The sequence below is a fragment of the Pogoniulus pusillus genome, unplaced genomic scaffold (assembly GCF_015220805.1).
Source record: "Pogoniulus pusillus isolate bPogPus1 unplaced genomic scaffold, bPogPus1.pri scaffold_63_arrow_ctg1, whole genome shotgun sequence".
Taxonomy (NCBI): Eukaryota; Metazoa; Chordata; class Aves; order Piciformes; family Lybiidae; genus Pogoniulus; species Pogoniulus pusillus.
In genome coordinates, this window is record NW_026974713.1 from 443449 (window position 1) to 459222 (window position 15774).

General features: G+C 49.9%; 2 protein-coding genes across 2 annotated transcripts in view; one reads left to right on the plus strand and one right to left on the minus strand.

The window, feature by feature from the left end:
- The window catches only part of LOC135174396 (zinc finger protein 850-like), a 393382-nt gene that overhangs the window by 256374 nt on the left and 121234 nt on the right, over positions 1 to 15774 (plus strand).
- LOC135174398 (gastrula zinc finger protein XlCGF26.1-like) overlaps positions 1 to 15774 on the minus strand; it is a 147839-nt gene that overhangs the window by 39248 nt on the left and 92817 nt on the right. The gene's annotated exons all lie outside the window — the stretch shown is intronic.

A 15774-nucleotide genomic window follows, 5' to 3' on the forward strand; every position in this document is an offset into this window, starting at 1 on the left:
CCCCCTTGAAGTTTTACCCATCCCAAAAAAATCCTAAATCTACATTCCCCAGTGCTCCAATCCTCCAATCCAAAGCCTCCACCATCCAAGAGGCTTACTGCTTATATGTTCCTGATAAAGTGGCTCCTGCCACACACACAGGGCAGGAGGAAGAGGAAGGGAGAACGAACTGACCTTGTTGTGAGTCTATAAAGAGATAGCAGAATTATGGGATTGAATTACAATCTTCTAGTCCCCAGAATTCTTTATTAACCCTATAGCCTCAACCTGGGACTTTCCACCCCTGTAGTCAATCCCATAATTCCTGCTCATCACACTACTCATCTAACTAGAAACAGTGTCTACATAGTGAACAGTGCCATCCAAATCCTGCATCGTTCCACTGCTTTTCTTCAAACCCATCTGTCGCTCAGATCCTGGGCACAACTCTTCTCATCCAATGGACTTCTCAGATGACATCCACTGTCTAAGAAAACCTCAATAACAACTTGTACATACTTTAAACTCAAACTGTCTCAGTCCTAATCAAAACTCCTTTGCAGAACACACTTGATCTTACCACCTTCCTGCATTGACCAAACATGCATGTCCTGGAATTCCCCCACCAGAAAATAACCACCCCTTGGACAGGTTGTATCCCCACCCAAAGGCAGAAAACACCCATGCAGTTCTCCCAACAAATCCTTTTCACAAACAAAGGAATTCCATTTCCATCTACATTGTGCTCAGCAGCACTCAACATCAAATAATGGACAGTCCCAGGCCATTCTCACTCAACTCTTTGCAGTCCATGCATCCAAGCAACTGCCCACTGCAAAGCCTCAATCTCTCACTGCAGATTCTCTTAGAGTCCTTCTCAGCACAATCTGTCTCAGTCCACAGTCATCTCAAATGGCATGTCTCCACCCCTGGGGCAGTCAAATGGGGCAACTAAGTCCAGTTCACTTCCTCTCTTCAAGCTGTTGCTCCAGTTTGCTTCTCATGCATGCAGGAGTGAAGATCCCTTTGTCACAGATTAATACTATCTCTCTGTCACAGATGAGTTCCAGCATCTACAGGAGTCCCATGCATCCACTTGTCTCTTGTCCCAGGCCATCCACCACCCCTGAGGGCTCCGTCCTGCAGTTCCTCTGCTCTAACTGCACACTCAGAAGTGAACCTGCCACACCACCAGTCCATGCCCTTATCTTCCTTCCCCAGTCTACTTCAAATTGATTTAACCTTTCCCAGCACTTCTCCCTCCACCTTCTCAACAGACAACTGAGAAGGAGTTCTGGTGGTGGACGAGGAACAGGTGGCAGAATTGGGAAGAAAACCTCTATGGGATGAGTGCCATTCACAGGAATCACTGTCTGACCAGGAGCATCCATCCTCACCACTGCCTCAGCGGCCAGAGGACGCGCTACCATCAAGGCACACTTGTGGCTTGCCTTGCTGCTTGACCTTGGCACCAGAGCTGCCACTGCCTCTAGTCTTGGCTGGCTACTCAGTGTAGAACCAGGCAGTGTGCTTGGGAAGCAGGGCAAGACACCTGCCTCTCCCATGCTCGGTACCACCAGTTCCACCACTGTATAGTTCAGGCTGTGTCAGAGCAAGGGAAGGGGATCCCCATGGCCACTCTCCACATCTTCCCCAGCAGGACACACTCCAAATGCAGCCTCGTGATCCACAGCCACAGCCTGCCCATACTCGCTGCCCGTGCTGGGACAGAAAGGGTACCAAAGTGCAGCCATTTCTTCTGAGGTCACCAACTCATCCCCTGAATAGAGAGTGGCTGCACCCAGCAAGAGGATGGCTGCCATGGTGATCAGCCTGCCAAGGAGGATGGCACTGTGTAGGCAGCTAGGGTCTGGCGGCCGAAAGATATCACACTGTGTGGAAAGATAGGGCCCCTCTCTGAATAGCCAATAGTGTTCAGCTTATGATGCAAGCAGACGGAAGTGACGTTGTAACCCATGCTATATAATCCTGTGCCACCCATCAATACATGCCATTTGCCATCCACCAGATTGGCATCTGTGAACTGATGGCCCGAGCGGCCTTGGATTGGTTGCCGTGCCGTTCCTGAACCAGGTTGCCATGCCACAGAAGGTGACAAGTGGTGCCAAAACCCAGGAATCATCTCCTGGAATCAGATGAGCTAGTGGAACGGGAATTACAATGAGGTCACATAGAGCCCTCCACTAACCCATGCAACACCCCAGTTTTTGTAATACCCAAACGGAGCGGCGAGGGGTTCTGTCTTCTCCATGATTTGCGTGAAGTAAACGAGAATCCAACCAATGGGCCCTGTTGAAATGATGCTGCCTATGAACTCTATGATACCAAAAGAACAACCTTGTGCCATCCTTGACATCAAAAACTGTTTCTTCTTGATGCCTCTGCACAAGGAAGATAAGGAGCAGTTTGCCTTTTCCACTGTGTTTCCAAATATACAATGCCCCAACTTGTGCTTCCAGTGGAAAGTGTTGCCCCAAGGAATGATCAATTTGCCTACTATTTGCCAAATTACAGTGGATTGGGCGCTGGCACCAGTTTGATGCAACTACCCAACCGCGACCATTACTCAATACATGGATGATATCCTGATCACTACATCATAAGGAAGTCAGGTAGAACAGCTGGTGTCCATGGTCTCAGAGACTCTAAAGTTGAATGGATTTGAAATTGCAAGCGCAAAGGTCAAAAAGGGCTCACATGTAAGTTTTTTGGGAGTAGGAATCACAAACTCTTACGTGACCCCCCCTCAAGGAAAGATCCACCGGAACATCAAGACACTCCATGATATGCAACAGTTGGTGGGATCACTACAGTGGCTTCGCAACATTGTTCTGATCCCTCCTGAAGCCATGGCCCCCCTGTACGATCTCCTGCAAGGAAAGAATCCATGGGAGCGAAAGACTCTGACAACGGAAGCGATGAGCACTCTTGACTTTATCAAGCGACAAATATCGTCAAACACGCTTGCCAGGTGGAGCCCAGATGCACCACTCGATCTGTATGTACACTTTGCAGAAGGGGGAGGAATAGGGGCACTAGCCCAAGGGCCCCCTGAGAAAGCTTAACCAATACAATGGGTAGTCCTGGGAAAAGTGTCATGTGCATTCTCTCCAGGAGTTGAGTGCCTTGGCAACCTCATCATGAAAGGCAGAAAGCTTGCCCTAAGGCATCTAGGCATCGAACCAGCCAGGATATATCTACCCTTCTGTAAACAGCTTCCGATGCAATCAGTGGTGATGTCAGAGTATCTGGCCATAGCTCTTGTTGGATTTGGTGGAGAAGTCCGGTACGCTGCAAAACCCCCCTGGACCCAAATGCTGGCAATTGTTGACATCGACCTTCCACAAAAAATCATGGACCGGCCGCAAGAGGGACCGACAGTCTTCACAGACGCATTTTTAATGACTTCAACTGCAGCAGCAGTGTGGCAATCAGGAGAAGAATAGCACTGCATCAAAATGGCTGATCATGCGCTCTCAGTCCAGCAGCTAGAAGTGACAGCCATAGTACTGGCATGCAGACTGTTCCCAATGGAACACCTTAACATCGTGACCGACTCAATGTTTGCGGCTAAACTCTGCTTGGCCATGGCGGGGCCTGGTGTGTCAACATCCCCAGCAGCCCTAATGCTGGAAGAGGCACTCTTCTCCCGAAAAGGCACTATCTCAGTCATCCATGGTAACAGCCACAATCCAATAAAAGGGGTTTTCCAAATCAGCAAAGACAAGGCAGACACCGCTGCAAAAGAGTTGTGGATGCTAAGAGATGCCCACCAGCTGCACGAGTCTCTCCACATTGGAGCCAAAGTGCTAGCAAAGAAATGTGGAATCTCGGTCACTGATGTGAAACACATAGTAGCCACATGCCCCCACTGCCAGAAAGCACCACTGTGGTCCAGTGGAGTCAACCCCAGAGGCCTTAAAGCCTCCGAAGTGTGGCAGACGGACTTCACGCTCTGTCAGTTACTGAAACCTCGAACGTGGCTAGCAGTAACTGTAGACAGGTACAGCGGAGTGGTCGTAGCTACACAACATCTCTGGACCGACTCCAAAGCGACCATCCAAAATTGGCTGACACCCATGGCATGGCTTGGTGTCCCTAATCAGATTAAAACAGAGTGGTCTGAATTTTGTCTCTAAATCAATCCAGACATTTGCTTTGAAATGGGGTATTACCCTGATACACGGCATTCCGTACAACAGCACAGGACAAGCTATAGTTGAATGAGAGAATCAAACTCTGAAAGTTCAGTTGGAGGTATTAGCAAAATCAGAAGGGTTTGCCAATGCCATTCTCTCAGGAGATCAAACACGCTTGCTAGCAACTGCTCTGTTAGCATTAAATCAATTCCCCAGAGAGCAGAAGGTAAATAGCCCCTCCCAAAAACATTGGGCCACTCGGGCGCTAGAAGAGGGCCTGTCAGTCATAGTTAGAAATGAGTTGGGAGAATGGGAACCAGGGTGGAAATTAGTTTTGACAGGGTGAGGGTACGCTGCTGTCAGAAAAGATGGCAGGGTTAAGTGGTGTCCACTTAAGTCTATTAAACCAGACCTCCAGAAAAAGCTAATGAAAACTGTGAGTTTCTGTCCACAGGACCGGATTATCGGACGGCCTCGTAACGCGTATGTCCTGGTGGCAGAAGAGGACGACAAGTCGGCAAGCATTCTACCCATGCCTGAGGGTGTTGCAACAGTGAAATCCAAGCAACGGCAAGATAGCCCCCAAAGGGGAGGGCTGTGATGTTTTTGTGTGATCTTAGTTTTAGGGCTTTTCACTATAGGACAGGCAGAACCAAATTACAGTCACCATCAGCCATTCAGATGGGTCCTACGGGACCCTGCGAGCAGTTGAGAGATAAAGGCAAACATAACAGTAGGTGCCCCAACCTTTACGGTTACAATTGGTGAGCTGTTCCCCAAAGTTGGAGGATCTAAATCTAAGTCATTATGGGTAACATATTGGTGCCCTAGTTCAAACCCAGGAAAGAGTTACTGTAGCTGTCCAGGATAGGGGTTTTGTGGGTATTTGGGATGTGAGACCATTGTAACAAGACCAGAAAAAGAGGGTGAATTTTTGCAGGTAAGATGGGGACCAAAAGGGTGTATGCATCCAAAATTTGGGTGTGACGGAATGATATCTCAAAAAGGTACTTGTAAATATTTGAACTTGGAAATCCAAAACCTGGCTAGTCCGGGTTGGTTTGTGGGGAAAATGTGGTCAGTATTTATTCATATCGCTACCAAAGACCCAGGAGTAGTGATACAAATTATTAAGATCACGCCACAAGCACCCCAAGCAATGGGGCCTAACCCAGTTCTTAACCCACAAACATCGAAACCTTTAATACATAACACCAAGAATAGTACCGAGGGTGCGGCTCCCAGTAACACCGACACTCTGAATACTTTAGAACTTGAAATGCCTCCCCGTGGAAGTTGTTGAACTCAGCATACCAGATACTGAACTCTACAAACCCAAAGATGGCAACAAGCTGTTGCCTTTGCTATGATGTAAGGCCTCCTTTTTATGAAGCAGTAGGTATACCCTCTAAACCAGAGCTAGTGAATGGCACTAATCCAAGCCAATGTCTATGGCACACTGTGAGCAACCCAGGAATAACGATGCAATACGTATCAGGACAGGGTAAATGTATTGGCAAAGTGCCCCTTGAGAAAAAGTGCTTCTGTACAAACGAGACCACATTAGGAAAAGGATTGAAAGCCAATTGGCTGGTTCCTGCCAATAATACCAAATGGATGTGTTCAAAAACTGGAATTAGCCCCTGTATATCTCTTAAACAGTTCAATGGCAGTGATGAATTTTGTACACAAGTAATGATTGTTCCAAGAATCATATACCACCCTGAGGAATTTGTATATAATCATCAAACCCTTTTAACTTCTTATCATATACAAAAGTGAGAACCCATTCCCGCTCTGACCATAGCTACCCTACTGGCTATAGGAGCCGCAGGGACAGGTACAGGAATAGCCTCACTAGTCAAGCAGAATCAAAAGCTTCATTCCCTCAGAATATCAGTGGATGAAGATGTGGCTGGAATTGAACTATCAATCAGCACTTTGGAGAAGTCAGTGAGATCGTTGTCTGAAGTAGTCTTACAAAATCATAGAGGAATGGATCTCATGTTTTTACAGCAGGGTGGACTGTGTGCTGCATTAGGAGAGGAATGTTGTGTATACGCAGGTGACACTGGGGTTGTCAGAGATACCATGGCCAAACTTAGGGAGGGTCTAGAAAAAAGAGAAAGAGACAGGGAAGCCCAACAAAATTGGTTTTCATCCTGGTTTAACACATCACCGTGGCTGACCACCCTTATATCTACCTTGATAGGGCTGATTGTAATGCTCGTGGTAGCATTGAGCTTTGGACCCTGTATGCTGAATAGGCTCGTGTTGTTTGTTAAGAGCCAGCTAGAGAGTGTTAACATCATGTTGGTAGAATGCCAACAACTGCTTTAAGAATGTCCTTAGTTAAACATTTTCCCCTAGCTATCCCCAGTTACACCCCATTATTCCCAGGTACCTCTTGCTTAGTGTGCCTTATGTTTTCTAATCAAGTTTGTGATAGGTATATTTTAGATTGTTGTAAAGCACAGAATAAGAACAGGATATTTGAGCTGGTTTGGTTATGCATTTAGTGTGTTTTTATTCAAGATTATGATCTGTATCTTCTTTGAGACTGTTCTATTTCAGCTAATTGAATTATGCATAGGGAGGGGGGAAATGTAGGCAGCTAGGGTCTGGCGGCCGGAAGATATCGCGCTGTACGGAAAGATAGGGCCCCTCTCTGAACAGCCAATAGTGTTCAGCTTATGATGTAAGCAGACGGAAGTGACGTTGTAACCCATGCTACATAATCCTGTGCCACCCATCAATAAACACCATTTGTTGTCCACCACATTGGTGTCTGTGAGCTGATGGTCTGAGCGGCCTGGGATTGGTCGCTGTGCCATTCCTGAACCAGGTCGCCATGCCACAGAAGGTGACAGCGCTGCTCCGTGTGATGCCATCTTTGAAACGCTGCCTGGACCTACAGGTCCAGGGGAGGCCACTGGCACTGCCGGAGCTGCCTGCGTTTCCACCGCTGGTGGATTGCCATCAGGAGGGGCAAACACACAGGGGTTTGCCTGCTCCACTCTACCCCACCCCTCCAGCTTGCCCTGTGCAGTGCCACTCGGCACCGTGCTGTGGGTCAGCAAGAGTCGTGGCCGTTTCAGGGCCGGGGTCCAGTGTCACCCTTAGCCACCTCAGACCTTTCAACTCACTCCTTGCCACTTCTCTCTCCCCCCTCCGCCACCCAGGAGGGGAGCGGCTCACTTCTCCAAGCCCTTCAGCTCTCCATGCCAGCTTCACTGAGAGGCACCATTTTCCCTAAGCTCTGATTCTGTATTTTTCTCCAGTTCAGTCCATGCCAAACCAACCATCTCGATTCCCTGTCCAGGCCACCAAAATTCTGTCATGGGTTTTTAAAGAGAGCTGACAGAGATTAAACTCTCAAATCAAATTGGAGAGAAAATACAGAATTGTATTGAGAGAGAGAGAATACAGCAATAGACATTGCAAAGCAATTTCCCCCATCCATGGCAAACCCCCTTGAAGTTTTCCCCATCCCCCCAAAAAAAACCCCTAAATCTACATTCCCCACTGCTCCAATCCCCCCCCCCCAGTGCCTCCGCCATCCAAGAGGCCTACTGCTTACATGTTCCTGATAAAGTGGCTCCTGCCACACACACATCCAGCAGTGTTCTTGCTGGATGCCTGCTGATCTGTGGCTGCTCTGAGGCTTTCCAGCAGCCAGAGGTGGGCAGAGATTTCTTGGAGTGTTCAGGAGCTTTGAGGAGCCTGAGGAGTGCCAAGAGTGCCAAGAACCTTCTCTCCTGAAGCAGCAGGTTGAGTTAAAGAATAGTTAAGCTTTGAGCCTGCTGCAGCAGGATGAGAGCAATGAGTGCAGGGCACTGGTGGGGCACTAAAATCACTGTTGGAAGGCATCATGGCCACTGGTGACCCAATGAGAATCCTGTATCACAGGATTACCAAGGTTCGAAGAGACCTCACAGATCATCAAGTCCAACCCTTTACCACAGTGCCCAAGGCTAGACCATGGCACCAAGTGCCACGTCCAACCCTGCCTTGAACTGCCCCAGGGATGACGACTCCACCACGTCCCCAGGCAGCCCATTCCAGTGTCCAATGACTCTCTCAGGGAAGAACTTTCTCTTCACCTCGAGCCGAAATTTCCCCTGGCGCAGCCTGAGGCTGTGTCCTCTCGTTCTGGAGCTGGCCACCTGAGAGAAGAGAGCAACCTCCCCCTGGCCACAACCACCCTTCAGGTAGTTGTAGACAGCAATAAGGTCACCCCTGAGCCTCCTCTTCTCCAGGCTAAACAACCCCAGCTCCCTCAGCCTCTCCTCGTAGGGCTTGTGCTCAAGGCCTCTCACCAGCCTCGTCACCCTTCTCTGGACACGCTCGAGCATCTCAGTGTCCTTCCTAAACTGGGGGGCCCAGAACTGAACACAGTACTCGAGGTGTGGTCTAACCAGTGCAGAGTACAGGGGCAGAATGACCTCCCTGCTCCTGCTGACCACACCATTCCTGATGCAGGCCAGGATGCCACTGGCTCTCTTGGCCACCTGGGCACACTGCTGGCTCATGTTCAGGTGGGTATCAATCAGTACCCCCAGATCCCTCTCTGTCTGGCTGCTCTCCAGCCACTCCGACCCCAGCCTGTATCTCTGCATGGGGTTGTTGTGGCCAAAGTGCAGCACCCTGCACTTGGAGCTATTGAACCCCATCCCATTGGCCTCTGCCCATCTGTCCAGGCGGTCAAGGTCCCGCTGCAGAGCCCTTCTGCCCTCCAACCCAGCCACATCTGCCTCCAGCTTAGTGTCATCTGCAAACTTGCTGATGACTGACTCCATGCCCTCATCCAGATCATCTATGAAGATGTTAAAGAGGATGGGGCCCAGCACAGATCCCTGAGGGACACCACTAGTGACAGCCGCCAGCTGGATGTGGCACCATTCACCACCACTCTCTGGGTCCGGCCCTCCAGCCAGTTCCTAACCCAGCACAGAGTGTTGCTATCCAAGGCATGGGCTGACAGCTTAGCCAGCAGTTTGCTGTGGGGGACAGTGTCAAAGGCCTTGCTGAAGTCCAGATAGACCACATCCACAGGCCTCCCCACATCCACCAAGTGGGTCACCTGATCATAGAAGGAGATCAGGTTAGAAAGGCAGGATCTGCCCTTCCTAAACCCATGCTGGCTGGACCTGAGCTCTTTGCCATCCCTCAGGTGCGCAGTTATTGGCCCCAAGAGAACCTGCTCCATCAGTTTCCCTGGCACTGAGGTCAGGCTGACGGGTCTGTAGTTCCCAGGTTCCTCCATCCGACCCTTCTTGTGGATGGGGACCACGTTGGCCATTTTCCAGTCTCCTGGGACCTCTCCGGTGAGCCAGGACTGCTGGAAAATGATGGAGAGTGGCTTGGCCAGCTCAGCTGCCAGCTCTCTCAGCACCCTGGGATGGATCCTATCTGGTCCCATGGACTTGTGGGTGTCCAGATGACTCAGCAGGTCCTGAACTAATTCTTCATGAATTTCCAGGGGAACACACTGCTCCCTGACCCCATCCCCCAGTTCAAGAGGCCTCTTGCCTCCTCCTCCTCCCTCCTTACTGTTGAAAACTGAGGCGAAGAAGGCATTCAGGACCTCTGCCTTTGCTTCATCATCAGTTATAGTGTTCCCCTCCTGGTCCAGTAAGCAGTGGAGGCTCTTCTTGCCCTTCCTTTTAGCATTGATAAATTTATAAAAGTGTTTTTTGTTAACTTTCACGGAAGTGGCCAGCCTAAGTTCTAGCTGGGCCTTAGCCTCTCTAATTTTTCTCCTACATAGTCTGGCTACCTCCTTAAACACATCAGGAGAAGCCTTCCCCTCCTTCCAGAGGCGATACACCCTCTTTTTCTCCCCCACTTCCTTCAGGAGCTCTTTGCTCATCCAGGCTGGTCATCTCCCCCTGCGGCTCATCTTTCGGCACGTGGGAACTGCCAGTTCCTGTGCCTTCAAGAGCTCCTGTTTAAAGTAGGTCCAACCATCCTGGACCCCTTTGTTCTCAAGGACTGCTGCCCAGGGGACACTGGAAATAAGTTCCTTGAGCAAATTGAAGTTTGCCCTCCTAAAGTCCAAGGTGTAGGTTTTGTTGAAGTGCCTCCCTACCTCCCTGTATATTGAAAACTCCACTAACTCGTGATCACTACACCCCAGGCAGCCTCCCACTATCACATCTCCTACCAGCCCTTCTCTGTTGGAGAGCAGCAGGTCAAGCTGAGCTTGACCCCTAGTAGGCTCGCTTAACAGTTGGGTCATGACTCTGTCCTCCATGCACTCCAGAAATCTCCTGGACTGCCTCCTCTCTGCTGAATTAAGTTCCCAGCAGATATCTGGCAGGTTAAAGTCGCCCACAAGGACAAGATCTGATCTTGAGACAGCCTCCAACTGTTTGTAAAATATCTCATCTGTTTCCTCATCCTGGTTGGGTGGTCTGTAACAGACTCCAACCAGGATGTCAGATTTATTAGTCCTCCCTCTGATTTTAATCCACAAGGTCTCTACCCCTTCATCCCTCACTTCAAGCTCAATGACATGGAGTGACTCCCTAATATACAGGGCCACCCCTCCTCCTCTTCTCCCTTGCCTATCTCTCCTGAAAAGATTATATCCCCCCAGTATAACAGCCCAGTCATGCCTGTCGTCCCACCAAGTTTCTGAAATGGCAACTACATCGTAGTCCCCCTGGTGGACCAGGACTTCCAATTCCTCCTGTTTGTTACCCAAGCTGCGTGCATTGGTGTAGATACACTTCAGCTGGGCTCTCGATTTAATTGTCCTTAGTTTCCTTCCATCTCTCTCCTTCTCAGAGAGAGTACTTTCCTCACCCACCCCCTTCAGACCTAGTTTAAAGCTCGCCTAATGAGCCCTGCCAACTCCATTGCCAGGACTCTCCTGCCCTTCCTAGATAACTGCACCCCATCACAAGCCAGCAGGTCCGGCGCAGTAAAAGTTCCCCCATGGTCAAAGAAGCCAAAGTGCCTCCTCTCACACCATCCCTTGAGCCAGCTGTTGATGTCATAGGTTCTGCTATTCCTCTCTGTGAACTCCCTTGCCACAGAGGGAACTGAGCAGAACACCACCTGTGCTCCTGCCCCATCTATCAATTTCCCCAGGGCTTTAAATTCCTTTTTAATTGCCCTGGTCCCCTTCTTTTCAATTTCGTCGCTGCCAGCCTGTATTACCAACAAGGGGTAATAATCAGAGGACTGGATTAGGTTAGGGATTCTCCTGGTGATGTCCCTAACCCGGGCACCAGGAAGGGAGCAGACCTCCCTGTGAGACGGGTCGGGATGACAAATGGGTCCCTCTGTCCCCCTCAAGATGGAGTCCCCGACAACTACAACTCTTCTCTTTTTCTTGTTTTTTGTGGAGCTAGTCACCACAGTTGGTGGTGACTGCTCCACCCTAGGCAATGTCTCAGTGGGATGATCCTCATTGCTCTCACCCTCTGTACCCTCTGCATGCAGCACCTCATACTTGTTGCGCAAGGGCAGAGGAGGAGAAGGAGAGGGCCAGGGAGGATTTCCCTTACTACCCCTGACAGGGATCTGCACCCATCCCTCACTGTTACCAGGGGCAGATTCCTTAGCAGGGGGGATCTGCAGAGCCTGCACCCACAGATCCAGCTCCCTTTCATTCTCTCTTATTGACCTGAGCCTGCACACTTCGTCCTTCAGCTCGGCCACTTCATCTTTCAATTCCGCCACCAAGGTGAGAAGGAAGTTCACCTGCTCACACCTGGTGCAGTTGTTCTCCCCCTCCCCTTCAGCAGCAAGCGAGAGGCTGTAGCACTCCCTGCATCCAGTGGCCTGGACTCCTGTGCTTTCCCAGGTCACATCAGTCTGTGTGCACACGCTCCTCCTGCCCTTTGTAGCACGAGTGACAGGCATAGTGCACAGAGATACTGACAGTCGGAAAAAAAAAAAAAAAAAAAAAAAATCTCCCAGCCGCAGGTAGGCCTGCAGAGCTTTTCACTCTCTCGGCTCGGCAGCCAAAAGAAGTTTCTCTGTGTGAGTCAGCAGCTGACAGACAATTTAAATACAGATTTCTAAGCACATGCCCTGCTGACAGCATACACAGAGGTTGCTGAAGGCATCTCAAAGGGAATTCATAGAACCATAGAATCAGTCAGGGTTGGAAGAGACCACAAGGATCATCTAGTTCCAAGCCCCCTGCCATGGCCAGGGGCACCCTACCTTACATCAGGCTGCACACAGCCTCATCCAGCCTGGCCTTAAACACCTCCAGCCATGGGGCCTCAACCACTCCCTGGGCAACCCATTGCAGCCTCTCACCACTCTCATGATGAACAACTTCCTCTTCACATCCAGTCTGAACCTACCCACCTCCAGCTTTGCTCCACTCCCCCTAGTCCTGTCACTACATGATAGCCTCAAAAGTCCCTCCTCAGCTTTTCTTGTAGGCCCCCTTCAGATACTGAAAGGCCACAGTAAGGTCACCTCAGACTCTCCTCTTCTGCAGACTGCACAGCCCCAACTCCTTCAGTCTGTCCTCATAGGAGAGGTGCTCCAGCCCCCTGAGCATCCTCGCCTAGCACATTCCCCCTAGTGCACAGCAGCATAACCAGCCAGACCTTCTGAATGCATTGCAAGTCCTACAACAGACTTGATTTCAGTTCCCATTGCAAAGAAGTACAGATGGTGGCAGCTCTTTAGGAAAGGTCATGGCATTTGCCACACAGCACAGCTGTGGTGGTTGCCCACAATCAGCACTGAAACCGCTGCTGAAGAGCACCAACATCACTCTCCAGCCTGGGTAAACTCTACTGCAATACAGGTCACAGCAGTGCACTCAGAAGATGAGCTCTGGCCAAGAAGTGATGTCAGCAAGAGAACAAAAGTAGAAGGTGACACAGTCTCAGGTTGTGCCAGGGGAGGTGATTGGCACTGGAATGGGCTGCCCAGGAAGGTGGTGGAGGCACCATCCCTGGCTTGGTCAAGAAAAGCCTGGATGAGGCACTTGGTGCCATGGTCTGGTTGACTGGATAGAGCTGGGGGATAGGTTGGACTGGGTGAGCTCTTCCAACCTGGCTGATTCTATGATGATTCTAATTCTGCCTTTCAATTGAGATGTAAACTTTTTCTTCCTCCATCCTTCCTAGTGGTAGGACTAGGGGCAATGGTTTGAAACCAGAGCAGAAGAGACTTAGGTGGGACATGAGGAAGAAGTTCTTCACAATCAGAATGGTGAAACAGTGAAATAGGCTGCCCAGGGAAGTGGTTCAGGCCCCATCCCTGGAGACATTCAAGATCAGATTTGATGTGGTTCTGGGTAGCCTATGCCAGTTTAGGGTGGTCCTGCTCACTACAAGGGGGCTGGACAAGATGATCTCTGAGGGTCCCTTCCAAGCCAATGTAACCTGTGAATGTGACCAGAGGAGGAAGTGTTCCTGCTTGCTAGCAGACACATCAGGTAGAATTACACTGAGCAAGTGAAAAGGGCAACAAAACAAAATATGGGTTTGGTCATTGCCAACTGAAAAGTCATTCAGCCCAAACAGTGAATAACTGCAGCTGAGAAGGAGCAAATAACCAAAGCTAGAGCCAAAAAACAGCAGGTTTGCCTCAGCTTTGTCTTTTGTCCCTTACACTTTCTGGCATGGAGCTCAGGACACAGATGCTGCAAAGAGCTCAAGAACAGAGTTGGCATTGCACACTGTGGAACCAGTGCAAACAGCTGAGGAGCCACCCTGAACTGGGTGGAAGGGGCAAAACCCCACAAGGCAGTGAGAGCTGGTTCCTGTGATCCAAGCCAACACCAAGTATTACAGGTAACACACACAGCAGTTCCCAGCTTCTGATGTGTTCCTACCAGTGCACTTCACCTCTGACAGAGGTGAATTAACATCCAGCACCTGCCTTTAGAAAGCTGCCAACCTCAGTACAGGTAACTTGCCTTCAGGCTTCTCTGTTTAGCAGGTGAACTGACACAGGAGCTGGCTGCCCAGCCAGCAAGTGAGCTGCATGTAAATGCCCCAACTGGAGGAAAGGTCCTGCAGGGTTTGGTTTACCCTTTACATTTACACTCCAGTCTAAAAGTGGCTGTGAAATAACTCCTAAAGGATGCAATTGAGAGAGAACCAAGACAAAACCACACTGTGCAACAGGACACACTCTCAGCACAGAAGAAAGGCCTTTAAAAATGTCACTGTGATGTTAGCTGGCAGGTGAGCACAAGAACCTTCTGACCAATCAATGAGAAGGTTTGTAACAAAATAAATCCTGCAGTGCACAAGGTTGTGCTCATTTCTCAGGGATGAATTTATGCTGAGCAAAAGGAGCACACAACAAAACTCCTCTTCTTGCAGCACAGTCTTAGGGTTTTAGTTTCTTTTGTACCTATGTACAAATTCATTGAGACATCATCACTGGCTCCAAGGAAAAGGATGCAGAGTAAGGACAACTGCAGAACTCTTGCAGAACCAATCTTTCTCACAGGGATGTTTTGCATTTGGTTTCTTACCTTGCTTGGTCTGTGTTCAGTGTAAGGCAAATCAGATTTGGGTTTGCAAGCTCAAGAATGACAGGGACTGGCTGGAGAGGGGACAGAAAAGGGCTACAAAACCAGTGAGGGGAATGGAACATCTGCCTCATGAGGAAAGGCTGAGAGAATTTGGGTGCTTTAGTCTGGGAAAAAGCAGACTGGGGGAGGAGTTTCAGGAATGCTTATAAACACTTAAAGGGTGGGTGCCAGGAGGATGGTACCAATCTGCTTTCACTGGTGCCCAGTGACAGGACAAGGGACAAGAGGCAGAAACTAGAACATATGTGTGCTCCTCTTCTGAACATCAGGATGATCTTTAACTTAAGGCTGACAGAGCTGTGAGGAGGCTCCATCTCTGGAGACATTACAGTCCTGTTGTGTGACCTTCTCTAGCTGAACCTGCCTTGACACGGGAGCTGGACTTGATCTCCAGAGATCATTTCCAACCCCTGTCATTCTGTTACAATGTGGCCTACAGATGGAGGGAGGTGATTCTCTCCTCTGCTGTGATCTGCTGAGACCCCACCTGGAGTACTGCATCCAATTCTGGAGCCCTCATTACAAGAAGGATGTGGATGTGCTGGAGGATGCCCAGAGAAGAGTTATGAGGCTGCTCAGAGGGCTGAAGCAGCTCTGCTGTAAGGACAGACTGAAAGAGTTGGGGCTGTTCAGGCTGGAGAAGAGAAGGCTATGAGGTGACCTTATTGTGACCTTATTGTTGTCTACAACTACCTGAGGGGTGGTTGTGGCCAGGAGGAGGTTGCTCTCTTCTCTCAGGTGGCCAGCACCAGAACAAGAGGACACAGCCTCAGGCTGTGCCAGGGGAGGTTTAGGCTGGAGGTGAGGAGAAAGTTCTTCACTGAGAGAGTCATTGGACACTGGAATGGGCTGCCCGGGGAGGTGGTGGAGCCGCCGTCCCTGGGGCACTTCAAGGCAAGGTTGGACGTGGCACTTGGTGCCATGGTCTGGCCTTGAGCTCTGTGGTAAAGGGTTGGACTTGATGATCTGTGAGGTCTCTTCCAACCCTGATGATACTATGAGACTGTGATACCTTCCAGTATCTGAAGGGGGCCTACAAAAAGTCTGTGGAGGGACTTTTTAGGCTGTCAGGGAGTGACAGGACTAGGGGGGATGGAGCAAAGCTGG